Genomic DNA, 16,441 nt, shown 5'->3' with positions numbered 1-16,441 from the left:
TGAAAAAATGATCTGTTTACTTGTGGAGTTACTGAGAATGGAAAGAGAAGGTGTATGTGGGGTGAGTGACTAAAATAGTAGCAATTTCTTACTGAGGGCCTGTTCTCAAAACGTGAACCTGGGCCAGAGGCCGCAGCAACTCCTGGGAACTTTTTAGAAACGCAACATCTTCAGCCTCCCCTCCCCCTCCCCAGACCTACCGAAATCAAAATCTCTGGAGGTGGAGTCCAGCAACTGGTGTCTTAACAAGTCTCCCAGGAGACTGCAAGGCACACACAACTTGGAGAACCATTGCTCTAATCTTTAGTGTAATCAAATAAAGGTAGGATTGCCGCTTGCAGACCAGGAAGCTGAGCTACAATGGTTAGGCTTCTTGTACCCACTTCCTTCTCTACCCTCAATGCCCCAGAGCTCCTCCATGCTCACCAGACCTCTCCCACTTCATCCTTCCACACCGCTGGATAACCACTTAACCCGTTCTTGACACTGTTTAAAATCCACTTTTTTTTTTTTTTTTTTTTTTTTTTTTTGCGACATGCAGGCCTCTCACTGTTGAGGCCTCTCCCGTTGCGGAGCACAGGCTCCGGACGCACAGGCTCCGGACGCACAGGCTCAGCAGCCATGGCTCACGGGCCCAGCCACTCTGCAGCATGTGGGATCTTCCCGGACCGGGGCACGAACCTGTGTCCCCTGCATCGGCAGGCGGACTCTCAACCACTGCGCCACCAGGGAAGCCCTAAAATCCACTTTTTAAAAATCACCCACTTAGACACGTTTTCTACCTCCCTAGTCTCAATGTTGGTCATCTGTTTTCATAAACATGTGTGCATTTATTGTAGATAACCAAATGTTTTATTCATCAAAAATAATTTTATTTCCTCTGTGGTATATCCTTTATTTCGGGGTCCCCAACTCCCAGGCCGTGGACTGGTACCGGTCTGTGGCCTGTTAGGAACCGGGCCACACAGCAGGAGGTAAGCGGTGGGCAAGAGAGTGAAGCTTCATCTGCCGCCCCCCATCACTCCCCATCTGCTGCCCCCCATTGCTCCCCATTACCACCTGAACCATCCAGCCGTCAGGGAAAAACTGTCTTCCACAAAACCGGTCCCTGGTACCAAAAAAGTTGGGGACTGCTGTTTTATTTGAAACAGTAATTACTTTGCTTACGTTTTTTTTCTACCGTTTTATTATGAAAACCTTCAAACATTAAAAAAAAAAATTGGAAAAAGTTGTACAATGAGCTCCAGACACCCACCATCTAGATTCTACAATTTTTGACCCTTTATTTGCTTTATCACTAACCTATCTAACATTCCATCTTATCTTTTGATGCATTTATTAGTAGGTTGCAGATATCAGTACAGGTCACCCTTAAACACTTCAGTGTGAGCATTACTAGCTAGACATCAATGTTTGTTTATAGTTTGAAGGTAAAATTTCTAGGCAGTGAAATGCTTATACCTCAACTGTTCAGTTTGATGACTTCGGCAATCAGTCACCTTGTAGGTATGGGTGCTCCCACCCTCCGTGGTATCTGCCACGACCATCACTGTGGATTGGATATTATTTCCAAAGTTTTTTTTTTTAAAGAATCTCCCTCAGGGAAAAAAATGTTAGTCAAGAATAGTATGTGAATAGAAATAGGTATATTTATATTTTTCTATAATAATAAGAGGAAAATAAGCAAAATGTAAAAAGTGTCCCTAGCTCCAGCTAGCCAAGCAAATGGATTCTTGTGAAAATCTCCTTCCCTGTCCCCACTCCCCTGCCTCCCTGCTTCTAGGTGCTAACTTCTCAGCCACGCCTGCCCACGCTGCCTTCTCCCTTCCCAGCTCTGCATCTCTATGCCCTGCTTTTCCCAGCTCTGCATTTCCATGCCCTGCTCTTCTTTTCTCTTTTGGCCACGTTGCACAGATTGTGGGATCTCGGTTTCCCGACCAGGGATTGAACCCAGGCCACGGCCGTGAAAGCCCAGAATCCTAACCACTAGACCACCAGGGAACTCCCTACTTGAATTATTTCACCATGGCCACTTTTCTCTTTTACAAGAGCATCAAGTCCACAGCCCTTCCATTTTCTCCTATCAACCTTCTCTTTGCTTCAATTGCCTTTTTATCCACTTTAGATCTCATGACCCATCATTGCAACAGTGCTCTTGGCTGTGCTGGAAATTCCCCAGTCCCTCTGTCTTTTTCCATCTGGAAATTCCAGTGCATTTATGATCAGGACCAGTCCTGAACAAAAGGCCCTCCAAGATGTGGCCCCATCCCCTCTCCCCGGGTGCACCAACCAGCGATGTTTCTTTCAACTCCTTGAATAGCTGTGCCCATCCCTCCCCAGGGCAGGCTGTTCCTTCTGCTTGGGACTTTTTCCCCTCATGTTCCTTGTAAACCCCTCTCCCTGCAGATCTCAGCTCGATTTCCAGTTTTACAGGCAAGCACCCTCTGACCTCCCTGGGCAGGTCAAATCCCTCTGTTCTAGGCCCTCTTAATGCCACATAGCTCCCTTCCAGCTGGAGTTTTGGCTGAATTTTCCATCCGTGAGCTCTGGGAGGGCAGAAGCACAGCTCCTTGTCTCACTGCTGTGTCACTGTGTGCTCCACCTTCAGGCTCTGGGCTACCTCTGGCTACACTTGGCTAACTCAACCAGACCACCCACCTGCTGCTGGTGGGACATGGAAGCTGACAGCCTTTGGTCAGACTGGCTCAGAAATTGGGTGTGCTGCACCTAGACATTCAGGGCAGCAGCTTCCAATGGACTGATGGGGCCAACAGAAGAAGGTAAGGCCGGGCCTCAGGCATTATCTCTGGTAGAGGGGAGATGCTCCAATTTAGGAGAGCATGGATGCTCAGAGCTTGGCTGAGGTCTGGATCCCAGCTGTGGCTGGCAGTACATCTCCAGTGGGCTCTGTCCAAAACATCTGAGTTGTTAGAGTGGTCTGGAATAGGGCTGGAAAGCCAAGGCCCATCATTAATAGCAGCTGACAGTGGCCAGGATGCTGGAGGTGACCCTGAAGCAGTAATCGTTTATAACATCATCAGCCGTTGCCATCTTGGCGTGCAAATGTGTATTAGATCATCACTGAGATTAGAGGGGATGGGGCAGGTGGAGGAAGGCTGAAGGTGTGTAGGTGAAGGGGAAGGGACGATGATTCAGGACAGAAAAGCCTTTGAAAGCAAAACTATAAGAAAGTGCATCATAGGTAAGAGCACGTGGACTAGCTCTTGGCAGCTGGGGAAAGAGGATGTGATGTGTCCCTCCATTCACTCACCAGGCAGAGAGAGGCATGTGAGAGAAGGTTGAGAACAATTTGGCTTGCTTTAACCTTGCGTCTTATTCATTTTCCGGCCTCATTTTCTTCTGGCTCAGCTGGTCCAGAAAGAATTGTGTTTATCTTACATTGAGAGGCTGGATCCCTTGGGTTTCTACTTGCTTTGTGTAGCAGGAGAACCAAAAAAGAATGAATTCTGAACACTCTGAGAAAACAGATTTGTGGAAATACACTGGAAATGGTGTTCAAGAAGAGTTTATTCAAGTGAAACCGGAGCCTTTATAACCCTGCCAAGGCCAGTGGATCCCATGGCGCTTCCCCACAGTTGGGCATCCGCTCTCCCAGCCAAGAGGGGCCCATCCTCCCCTTCCAGTCTCCTCAGAAAGCCCGTGGCTCAATCAAGTCTTGCTACTCAAAAGCTCATTATTCAGCACCCTGGATCCGGCCTCCACTCCACCACTCTCTGACCATTTCACTGCTTGCTAACATCGCTGCCAGAAGGTAGGCAGCAGAGGAAATTGAAGGAGCTGAACCACGAACCCACCATTGTCGCCACTGCTGAACAGACCTGGTGAATGATTGGGATGAAAGAGACGTGGAAACTCATGCCCCACATGCAGGTTCAGGATATTCTGAGAATTTGGGGGGCTCTTCTTATTACTGTCATATGAAAACTTGACAGTTGACTATACATAGGTCAGAAGTAAGACAAGACTCAGACCAGACAGGCAAAAAGAAAATTTACTGTACACGATTGCTTTGAGAATTTGACTTTGGAGACTAAAGAAGAGGGGAGGGTAGAGGAGTTACAGGTCTGAGTCCTGGGAAGACCACCCCCTTCTAGAAAAAACTGCCCTGAGTCCCGTGATGCTAAAATGGCCAAATGATTTCTATCATGTGACCCTGACTCACCAGCACCCCAGCTGATGCATGGAGGAGAAGCCATCTCATTCAAGGTCCGTCTGTTCATGGGTTTGTCGTCAACCTACAAAAAGCTCATCTTAGGGATTCTTGGGAATTTGAATTAATCACCCTGGAGAAACACATATTTTAGATCATAGAACTAAGGCCAAAGAAGCCTTACTGGGCCATGTTCCAGCAGAGATTACAAGGGAGTAGACAATCTGAAGAAAATGATGAGGTGGAAAGTAGACCCATCAGTGTGTAACTGAGCTGCATTCATGGCAGCATGAAGATCTAGGAATCCCTGAGCTGGTGTCTCTGGAATTGTCTTATGAATCTGCATTTTTGTTTGTGCATATTTTCAAACAACGGTTATCTCTCAAACAACAGGACATCTAAATGTCATCCCTAGGTCATCCCTAGGATGACCTGTTTGGAATGATATAGTGGGGCTGTCTGCTCCCAGGGGAGCTAGAAGGAGCTGACCATTGCCCCTCCACACTCTGAAAGCCAAGGACTATTCAACTACCTACATTATCCCTCCTTCACATGTTCTGTAGAAAACAATGACAGAGTGGGGTGGAGTTTGCCACTTGGCAAAGTTAGGACATAGGTGAATTTTGTCTTCTCCCTTCCATAATTTTCTTTTGTTACATTACATTTAATATTTTATTGAAGAATAATATACGTACAGAGTAAATCCTAAGTATACAACTCCACAAATTTTCACAAATTGAACTTACCAGCTTATCAAAGTAACCAAACCCAGGTCAAGAAATAGAACACCACTCCCCCCCATCGGCTGCCCCATGATGCCCACTTTCGGTCACTATCCTGTCCCCAGGCAAAGTCACCACTCTTCTGACATTTAGCAGTGTAATTAGTTTCACTGGAGCTTTTGTACTTTATAGCAATGAAATCATAAAGTAAGTACTTGTCGATGCCTGGATTCTTTCACTCAATGTTATGCTTTTGAGAGTCACCCATGTTGTTGCCTGTAATCGTAGATCTCTTTTGATATTACTACTATTTTTAGAGGTATTATTTTGATAATACTACTAGTATTTGATAATACTATCAGCTAGTAGAATTCTACTGTGTGAATATACCACAATTATCCATTCCACTGTGATGAAACTTTGGGTTGTTTCAGTCTGGGGCTGTCACAGATAATATTGCCTTGATCATTTCTGTATTTAACTTTTGCTGAACACGTGTAAATTCTCTGTTGGGCATATACAATATAGTGGAATCTCTGGATAATAGAGTGTTCAAATGCTTAGTTTTCCTGGATACCACCAAAGAGTCTTCCAACGTGGTTGACCATTAGCTTTCTCTTTAATGCTCCCTTATTCCTACTTCACTCTTACATATTTGTCTAATCCTCACCCCCTTCCATCACCACATCCCACACCCCTGAGCTCCAAGCTTGCCAAATGCCTCTGACTGCCCAGGGTTTGGCTACATAGATATACACACCCCCTGACCTTGCACAATATCAAATATTCTGCACATTTTCCTTTGAAAAACAAATATTTTCTGAAAACCTACCTCTATTTCTCCATTTCCCAAGATGATTGGCTAATTGCCTCTATGATCAAGTCTGTCTTCAAACAAGCGCACTTAAAGACTCAATGGCACGTTATCTCTGTTCCTGCTGTGACTCCATGCCTAGAGTTCTGATCATTCTCTTTTGTGTCTGACCCAATCCAGTGTTGACTGAGGTCCATCAAATCTAGTGTGTCCAGTGTCCCAGGGCCACTGCCACTGCCCTATAAGAGCTAAGTTGCATTGTCCCATCCAAACTGATTGCATCAACATGTAATGCTTCAGTGTCCCATCTGTTGTTCCTTCTTCCCCGGCACCCATCCTCTGAAGGTTCAGTGCCCACCAAGCAGTGTCAGTAGGGCTGAGTGGCTTCTTTGGGTGAGGCAGTGTCTTGAGATCTAGACAATGACAACTTTGACTAGTGGGCCTTCTGGTTCTCATCAAGGGCTCTGGCAATGCTGTACATGTCCTTGAGATAGTTGGCTGCCTACACAAAAAGGAGAGCTCACCATCACCAGGGGAAATGTTTTGGGAAGGCAGATCTTTTATCATCCCTCAACTCCCATCTCTAAGCTGCTTCATCTGTGCTTCAGCAACATTTAGCAAGACTCTGAGTTCCCATGTTTTATTAATTCACTAAAGATCTAACAAGGCTGGGGCTAGTTCCAGAGTATTTTTGAGACATGATTGCAGTGCTGTTTTTGTTTTTGGGTTTTTTTTTTGCTGTTAAGAGTGAGTAACCTAAGAGTGCCTAGTTTAGTTTAGTAGACACTAAACAGAAGTATGATTTTTGTTAATAGTTATGTTACTGATACTTTCCATCCGTTATGCTTCCATGTGCAATTCAATTCAACAAATATTTATTGACCATGTATTATGTGTGAAGTGTTGCCAATAAGTTGCAGTTCCAGCCCTCAAGGGAGTTACATAATTTAATCTCTAAGAAAATGATTATCCTTGAGGAATAGGAACCATCAACGATTTTACTAATAGTTAGTGTTCTAGGTTCAGCTTGCCCAGAAATTAACCCTGAGACAAAGATGTGAGGGCAAGCTGTCTGGGAGGTATTGTAGATGTTGTTGGTATCTGCCTATACCTTTTTACCTTGCATTCATCTGGGTAAACAGCCAACAGCTGAATAGTGGGGGGTGGGGTGGGGATGGGGAGTTGGCAAAAGTCAGTCCCTTGTAACTCAGGGTACAATAACCCTGTGGTGTCAGTCATGCTCTCCAGAGCACCCCATGGAATCTGGCTGAAGACAGACTCCTCCTAAAACCACACCCTTGCTCAGCCCCTTCCCCTCCCCTATCCTGCTTCACTATATACTTCCAGGTTTCTCCTAGGAGCACTCCCTCAATAAAACACTTGTGTAACAACCCCTTTTTCACACTCTCCTTCTAGGGAAACTGAAGGTGGGAGGGAGTCCCAGGAAGCATCGGTAGGAGAAAGGTGAAATGCTACAGGGAAGGAGGCCAAAACCTTCTGCAGTATCAACAGGTAACCATGTGGGCAACTGGGGTTCAGTTTCTCTGGGTGGAGTTGCCAAATTTTGTAAATAAAAATACTTCATTAAATTTGAATGTCTGACAAACAACAAATAATTTTTTTTGGTTCAAGAATGTTGCATGCAATATTTAGGATAGACTTAACTGAAAAATTATTCGTTGCTTAACTGAAATTCAGTTTTAACTGGACATCCTGTATTTTGTCCAGTGACCCTTGTCTGCAGGCCCCCAGATGAGAAAACAATCTGGAGCACACCTTGTCCTGTTCAAGGGATGAGGGAGCTGGGGCATTTATCCTCCAGCTCCCATCCGTCACTGACAAAGTGATACTCTTGATGGCATTAACTCTTTGGCATTTCTGGCTTGGTCCAGACACAGGCTGAGAGAAAGCCATCAAGTAGAGAGTAGCAATCTTGCAGAAGAATGCTCTCAACAAGTATTGGGATGGTGAGTGCAATAGGAGATGGGCAGGAGACCAACAGTGTCTGCTGCACACAGCAGCTGAAATTAGAGGTTTTCTGAACTCCTGAGAGCAAAGTTGAAAGAAAAGGCAGTTTGTCTTTCCCCATTTCTCTGGATGAGTTCAGATTATAACCATAGGATGTGAAGGAGAGAATTAGGTTGAAAGGAATTAACCATTACATTGAATTATGGCGGACTGAAGCAGGTGTATTTGTGCATGTATGTGACAGGGAGAGAGGAAAGGCAGTGTTCACCAGTCCAGAAATGGCATAAGAAAATGAAGATTTCCTGACCTGTCATTTTCACCAAAAGTAATGGTGCAATTATAGGAAGTGTCTGAGTAGTGCTAAAATTCTGTTTGAAACTGGGGAACAAGTTCTCTTTCCATCTTATTTAGAATAATAAAGCTAAATGATTGTGTGTCCATCAAGGCCAATTAGATTTTCAAAATTCTCTTTACACCAATAAGTGTCAATTCTATGGGTATGTATTTTTATCAACAGTTCGTTGAATTTCCTTATGCCATCTACTCCAACACATGGGGAATATATATTTTCTCTTGTTTTTACCATTCTTTGGGAATTGTTTAGTCTCTAATCAAAGCCAGAGAAAGTGAACTAGACATAATATCAGTGTTATTTCTTCATTTGTTGGGTAATTTTGTGTACTCTTCTGGTCTGAAGGGCCATAGCCTCACTCAGGAACAGTACAACTCATTTAGACAGTGGTAAAAAAAACATTCCTTCCTTTCTGGGTTCTCCTGGCTCAAATTCCAGTTTTAAATTATTGGGAATAAATGTAATTTGGTCTTGTGATATGTGATATATTCAATTGCTCTAAGGAAAAGGGCATAAAATATTAATGAAGTGAAATGTCTTTTAGTGGTCTTTTAGGATAGAAGTTGAGTTCCATTGTTTCTAAATAACCTTAAGGACTTTTAGATTCTTTTTTTTTTCTTTCTTTCTTGTCCTTAAAAGGACAAGGTGAGTATTCTATGTGATTAATTTTTAAAGGTAAGGTAATGGACCATAGCCCAACAATGGAGCATAGCCTATTCAAACTGGTCTGTGAGCCAGCTAGATTGCGGCCCCACTTGTTGTACCATTTCAGTCTTGAGAGGCAATGTGAACAGATAGTAACCAGGGCCATCGTGTACAGTTGTACAGGTTGTCTACAAAGACACCCAATCAAGTAGTTGAATTGAAATCCAGCGATACTCCACTCACCAAGCCATGTGCTCCAGGGCAGGGCTATTTCTGTCTCAGAGGAAGGGACACTTTTTCTTAGTAAACACAGAGGTGGATGGATGGACTAATGAAAATCTTAGCCATAGCCTTCCAAAAGCATGAATTCTTCTGATTTTGAAAACAAGTTATTTAGGCTTTCCTGGTGGGTTTTTCACTATTACCAATTCCACTACTGTGCTTCACCAAGATATGGCAGTTTGTATATAATACCTAGGATCTCTGTGCATTGTTGCAGGGTCCTTCCCCTCAATGCCTCCAGAAAAATGCAAAGCAGCCCAGTTGTCCCACAGTGCAGGGAAAATGGCTGCCTGATCGCTGAGGTAGGTAGGTCTTAATTCTCACAGACAAATTGGAGTGAGGAATTTTCCAGGCCATGTAAGAACTGTCCATCACCACAGATTTCTTGACCCTCAGAGTTAGCAAAGTAGCCTTTGCAGCACAGCCCTTTGGGGGATCATTCTGTGGAGACAGGCTAGGATTGACTGGGGGAAACAATTCTAATCACCTTTTTGGCGAGTAACGTAAATACAGGGTGTCCAGAAGGCTAGTGCCAATTTAAGCTTTAATTACATGGGAAGTGTAAATGCTATAAGCCTACAACAAATAGCATCTGAAAGATTAATTATTAAAATTTTACAATAGTCATATGTTCCTATTAAATTCAACTTCCCCACCATCCTGTGCTATGTATCGCTCTAGTCAACTTTCGAACATTGTAAACTTTCATCAGTGGCTGTTCTGTCATCATCCGGTACTGAGGCTTCATTTCATACATGATAGTTTTGACGTGACTCCCGCAAGAAACAGCCTAATGGGACTACATCAGGTGATGACACAGCCACCAGCCTGAAAAACCGTCACCCAGAAAACGTGGCATAAAAATATTAAATTTAAAATGTATTGTTTAAAACTTGTGAAAGTAAATGTGTCAAGTAAGTGTAAACAATCAAACTTCCAAAGGATGATTTTTGTAGGTTGTAACATTGATACTTCTGAGGTTGTTAAAGCTTACAACTGCATGAAGACTTTTGGGCCACCCTGTGAGGTCCTGCAGGAATGACATAGAACTCTCACATATGATCTTATTTAATCTGCACAGCACATCATGAGGGCAGCTTACTGTCCCCACTTTACAATCCAGTAAACTGAGTCTTTAGATCCGTGATGTCAACATGGTAGCCACCCGCCCTATGTGGCTACTGAACACTGGGGATGTAGTGAGTTGGAATTGAGATCTGCTATAAATCCAAAACACACCCAAGATTTTGAAGACTTGGTAAGAAAAATAATGTAAAGTAAGTATCTTATTAATAATTTTTAAAAATATTCACCACATATTGAAATAAAAAGAGTTTGGAATTGGGTTAGATAAAAAATTTTTTTAATTACTTCCATCAGTTTCTTTATACTTTTCAACATAGATACTAGAAAATTAAAAATTACATCTGTGGTTCACATTATTTCTCTTGGACATTGCTGCTCTAGACCAATGCATCAACACTGACCACCAATGAATATAAATCTACTCTATGTCCTGCTCCACAGTAAGGAATTAACTGGTTTGATGTGTTGTCCTTTTGGGGAGATTTGAAATTTCTAGGAGGCTTTTAGAGACTACAAAGTTTAACCAAAGGAATGTGTTTCTGATGATGGAAATTGGGGGCCATTTTGGGTGTGCAGTAACTTATTCCACTGAAAGACAAAGTCAGCCCAGAATCAGGGTTGAGAGGCCATCAGAAAGATCACCTTGCATCTAAGCTCCTAGGACCAGTGGCCACTGGAATCTTCCATTCCTCTGTTGGCCTGGAAAGTGACACCAGTGCATCTGCAAAGCCAACAACGGTGATTAGCAATGTCAGATGAGAAACTGTTGCCAGCCTCCTTTGCTAAGGCAGGAGAGTATAGCAGGGTTAGTTTGTAAGCTCATTTCTTCAGCTCAATCATGCTTCCTTAACTGTATTTTAGAACAGCTATCAAATACCAAGAGATCCCACATAGGATCCTACCTGAGTGAAAAGATTTTGTTTCATCTAAGAACAGCATTTAAATATGCCCTGTGCTTATATCCAGAAAAGATGAAAACTCTGATTAGAAAAGATACATCCACCCCATGTTCATAGCAGCACTATTTACAATAGCCAAGACATGGAAGCAACTTAAGTGTCCAGTGACAGATGAATCGATAAAGAAGATGTGGGGTGTATATATAAATATATATATATATATATATATATATATATATATATATATATATACAATGGAATATTACTCAGCCATAAAAAAGAATGAAATAATGCCAATTGCAGCAACATGGATGGACCTGGAGATTTCTGACTAAGTGAAATAAGTCAGACAAAAAGACAAATATCCTATGATATCACTTATATGTGGAATCTAAAAAAATGATACAAATGAACTTATTTACAAAACAGAAACAGACTCACAGACATAGAAACAAACTTATTGTTACCAAAGGGGAAGGGGGCCAGTAAATTAGGAGTTTGGGATTAACAGATGTACACTACTATATATAAAATAGATGAACAAAAAGGACCTACTGTATAGTGCAGGGAACTATATTCAGTATCTTGTAATGACTTATAATGGAAAATAATCTGAAAAAGAATATATATTACTGAATCACTTTGCTGTATACCTGAAACTAACACAGCATTGTGAAACAACTATACTTCAATAAGTAAATAAGTAATAAATAAGTAAATCTGCCCTGTACCTTGCACTTCTTCCTCAGCAACTACCTGAAGGATCTGGACAACCAAGGAGACACATACCTGAGCCTTGAGCCTCCACTTCATCATCAGTAAAGTGGAAAATAACATCATCCACCTCACAGGATTATTGTGTGATTTAAATAAGACAACAGTTATGAAAGCAGCTGCCTTTAGGTATATCAGTTAGCCTTTGCTGCATAACAAATGACTCCAAAGCTTAGTAACTTAAGTAAAAAATTTTTTTCTCAAAATTCCATGGTTAGCCTCATGGTTTTCCTGCCCTGAGCTGGTCTCGCTTGGGCAGCTGCATTCAGCTTCAGGGTTCGCAGGGTCTCTCTCTCCATGTGGCCCCTCCTTCTCCAGTGGGTTAGACTAGGTTTCCTCATATGGTGGGGGCAGCTTTCCCAGAGGGAAAGACCCAGTGCACAAGCACTTATCAAGCCTCTCCTTCAGCCACATTTGCTGATGTCCCATTGGTGAAGGCAAGTCACACAGCCAACCTCTAGACTCTCATGAATGAGGAGTGTGGAGGAGGTATGTGTCATTGGGGGCCACTGATTACACAATTAAACAGTTCCAGGCTACCATTTATTGAGTCCTTACTATGTGCCAGACACTGGGCTAAGCATTTCACATATCTGATGTCATTTAACTTATTGACAAACTGGGGAGTTTGGGTGCCTTTGGCTACAGTTTACAGATATGAAACTGAGGAGAAGTGAGATTGAGCAACAAGCCCTGGAATCCACAAATAGGAAATCATGGAGCCATACATTGTCCTGGATCCCTCTAAAGTTTGTGTTCTGAAACCACTAATTATACCTCTCACTAAATATTAGGGCAAAGAAGGGAAAAGGAAAGGAAAGGGAAAGATTCTACTCTCTGCGGTGCCTTGAATTACTCGCAAGAACAACCTCTGGCCAATATTTTAGAGGTCTAAAGAAACAAAACAAAGAGCTAAAGGAACTAGGCAGCTCAGCTTGGAGCAATTCCTTGCTGTCAAGGGTAGGCCCCTTAGCACGAGAAGCCAAAGGACAGCAGTCAGACAAGCCTGGAGTGACCACTATTACACACATCACTCCAGCCCTGAAGTTGTTGGAAGCTGATAAAAGCTAAGAAACCCATTGAGGACTTCCCTGGTGGCGCAGTGGTTAAGAATCCGCTTGCCAATGCAGGGGACATGGGTTTGAGCCCTGGTCTGGGAAGATCGCACATGCCATGGAGCAACTAAGCCCGTGAGCCACAACTACTGAGCCTGCACTCTAGAGCCCGTGAGCCACAACTACTGAGCCTGCGTGCCACAACTACTGAAGCCCACGTGCCTAGAGCCCACGCTCCACAACAAGAGAAGCCACCACATTGGGAAGCCCACGCACCGTAATGAAGAGTAGCCCCCACTCGCCACAACTAGAGAAAGCACGCAGCAAAGAAGACCCAACACAGCCATAAATAAATAAATAAATAAATAAATTTTATAAAAAGAAACCCATTGAGATTTTAGTACTATTTGATTTCCCCTTTTGTCCAATTCCACATTTATTTTTAAACCCTGCACACGAGGAAGCAAAGATATTAGACAAATTACATATTCCAACCAGCAGATAAAGTCAACGAAAGCCATCACAGACAAGCTCCAGCAGAATGGGACTGCCGTTATCTTTCTTAGAAAATGGGATCTGGCTTGGAAAGTGAGCGTCTCCATAGAGAAGTAAAAACCCTCTCCTTAGATAAAAATCTCATTAATATTTTCTTTTCTCAAACAAGAGAAGAAGAAGAAAAGATTTGTTGAGATGGAGACCGCAGAAGCAGATAGCAGCGGTCCCCCAGTGCAGCCTGGAGGAGCTGGAGGAAGGCGCTAAAGGTTACATGAATGAGGATCATTAATATTCACGGCAGCATCTGGTGCTATGTTGCCAAGAGACAGTAATGAGAACAGAGCATCTTCCAGGTCTAATGGCACTGTGGCCGCCGCATCAATCCCGATGTCCCCAGAAATGAGATCTCTATCATTTGCAAACAGGGAAGCGTTGGTGGCTTGGCTGTCATTCCGGAAGGTCACTAAAAGATATGCAGATGAACTACCCCTATTTCTTGGGCTGACACCCACCAGGCTCCCCCCACAGCTTCTCCTTTTCAGAGACACTGTCTGACATGGCAACTCTACAGACACAGAGGGAGCTGGGAATCTGCCCTTGATCCTCAGCACACTTTGTGAAATTCTGACTTCTTGGTTTTCCCTCCAAATATCTGCTATACACACTTTTTTGTAGGCATTTAGCCTTATCAACCTTGCGTTCTCAAAACTTGTGTGAAGGTCTTAGCTTCCCCAACTGTTAAGTTCCTGAACTTCAGCAACCAAAACACATAGTCATAACCCCTTAGCCCTGTGGCTCATTTAGTTTCTCCCAGGAGCAGACCCTGGGACAGAGATTTGACTTAAAATATTTGTTTCTTTCCATGGTTAATGGGATTCTAATTTTTATATGTGCATGAGAGCCTTCACAAGAGAATGAAGACCTGAGGAAGTGAACAGAACAGGCAGCTTTTAAATCTTTTAGACAAAGAAACAATAAATTTGTGAAGAATTGATAAGATACAGGGGTTTGGGCTGGGGTTAGTAAATGGTGAAGAAGTAACTAGGTAAGTTTAACAACATCTGTTTGCAGATTCCGCTGTTGCCATCTCTGGGCTGATAAGAGTCTATCTCCAGTAAAAGGAGAATTGATTTCCTGCTTTTAGGCAGAAAAGAGGAGATTTTTCTGCATTTACTGTTTCTTAATTGCTTTCAGGTGAAAATAATTTTTATACCAAAGAGACATATTTGGGGGTGACATATTTTGATTTCCTTCAAACTTGGTCCGGCAATGGGAACAGGATCCAAAGTGAGCCATTCACTTAATTCTGGGACTCCTCTTGGACCACTTGGAAAAGAGAAACCATCTTCCCTATGGTATTGCTAGCTGTAGAAAGGATGTAAGCTTGGGACTTCCTGGTGGCGCAGTGGTTAAGAATCTGCCTGCCAATGCAGGGGACACGGGTTTGAGCCCTGGTCTGGGAAGATCCCACATGCCGTGGAGGTACTAAGCCCGTGCACCACAACTACTGAGCCTGTGTGCCACAACTACTGAAGCCCACGTGCCTAGAGCCCGTGCTCCGCAACAAGAGAAGCCACCACAATGAGAATCCCGTGCACTGCAACGAAGAGTAGCCCTTGCCCGCTGCAACTAGAGAAAGCCTGCTCACAGCAACGAAGATCCAATGCAGCCAAAAAATTAATTAATTAATTTAGAAAAAAAAGAAAAAGAAAGGATGTAAGCTTGAAGATGAGGTGGCTGACCTGAGAATTATGTCATAGAGGAGGGGGGGAAATGGGCCATGAGGAAAGGGAGAGATGAGCCATGATGATGTTATTTGAGTTCCTGAATCCAACCATGCCTGCCACCTGACTTTTCTGTTACTCGAGTCAACAAATTCTTTTCCATAGAAGCCTCTTGGAGTAGGAGGGCTCTCATTTATAAATTCAAGAATTCTAATTCAGGGCTTCCCTGGTGGCGCAGTGGTTAAGAATCTACCTGCCAATGCAGGGGACACAGGTTCGAGCCCTGGTCCGGGCGAAGCAACTAAGCCCGTGCACCACAACTACTGAGCCTGCGAGCCACAACTACTGAAGCCCACACTCCTAGAGCCTGTGCTCCGCAACAAGAGAAGCCACCACAATGAAAAGCCCGCACACCATAATGAAGAGTAGCCCCCACTCGCCGCAACTAGAGAAAGCCCCAGCGCAGCAACAAAGACCCAACATAGCCAAAAATAAATGAATAAAATAAATAAATAAAAAAAAAAGAATTCTAATGCAATCAACCAGTTCTGTCAGCTTTAAGCTCAGATTTTGTCCCCGTCACATTGTTATTCATCCTTTCTGCCTCTCCCACCAAATCCCAGCCCCTGTCTCCACGCTTCCTTCCTTCGACCTTCCTACCTGATAATGGTGCTCAGTCTAGACCAGCGGTTCTCAAATGTCCCTGTGTAGCAGGACCTAGAGAGCTTTTCAAAACAGATTTCTGGGATCTGTCCCAAGAGTTTCTGATCCAGTAGTTCTGAGGTAGAGGCCAAGAATTTGTAATTCTAAAAATTTCCCAGGTGATGAGAACCATTGTTCTAGAAATGCTGGTTTTCTTGATATGTCTCAACATATAAAGGACTCTCCCAGTCCAGGGCCTTCTTATGGATGTTCTTTCTGCCAGGAAGATGCTTTCCCTGGATATTTCATGCAATTGAGTGCTGATAAATACTTAATGACTGACTATCTGAAAAAAAAAGTCCTGATTCATAGCATTTGCTGATTTCTGGTATGCAAATCCTCCCACTGTGGCTGATTTTAAGCTACCAATGTGAGGTCACTGAAGAGATGTGCCCCATCTGTTCTCAGGAGCCAGTGTGAGCTGGGTCAGTGCACCAATGTTCAGATGACACCATCATGTCTCTGCTCAACATCACCTCCTCCAAGAGGGCTTCCCTGATAACAGGATAAAATAGCACAACCATCCCCCAGTCATTCTCTCTTCTCTTACTTTAGTTTATTTCATTTATTTCCACCCATGATGCAAAGATAATTTACCTGGAGGGGGATGAAGATGAAATATCAAATTAACCAAAGTCCACGTGGTACTGTAGGTAGGACATTTTAGTATTTGTGGGCAAGTCAAGATGACTTACTTAGACTCCCAGTGGTGAATACGTGTCTGAGAAGCTGCTTTAACCACTGTCTCAGAA

At 43.3% G+C, this 16,441-nt stretch overlaps 1 long non-coding RNA gene across 2 annotated transcripts in view; it reads left to right on the top strand.

The window, feature by feature from the left end:
* LOC308629372 overlaps positions 1-16,441 on the top strand; it is an 82,893-nt gene that overhangs the window by 45,233 nt on the left and 21,219 nt on the right. For both annotated transcript variants that reach the window (XR_014017666.1, XR_014017667.1), the window contains exon 3: positions 7,124-7,219. This is a non-coding gene — a long non-coding RNA (uncharacterized lncRNA). The remainder of the gene's footprint in view (positions 1-7,123; positions 7,220-16,441) is intronic.

Source organism: Mesoplodon bidens (assembly GCF_964165515.1).
Source record: "Mesoplodon bidens genome assembly, chromosome: 15".
Taxonomy (NCBI): Eukaryota; Metazoa; Chordata; class Mammalia; order Artiodactyla; family Ziphiidae; genus Mesoplodon; species Mesoplodon bidens.
This window is presented reverse-complemented; position numbering and strand designations above follow the sequence as displayed.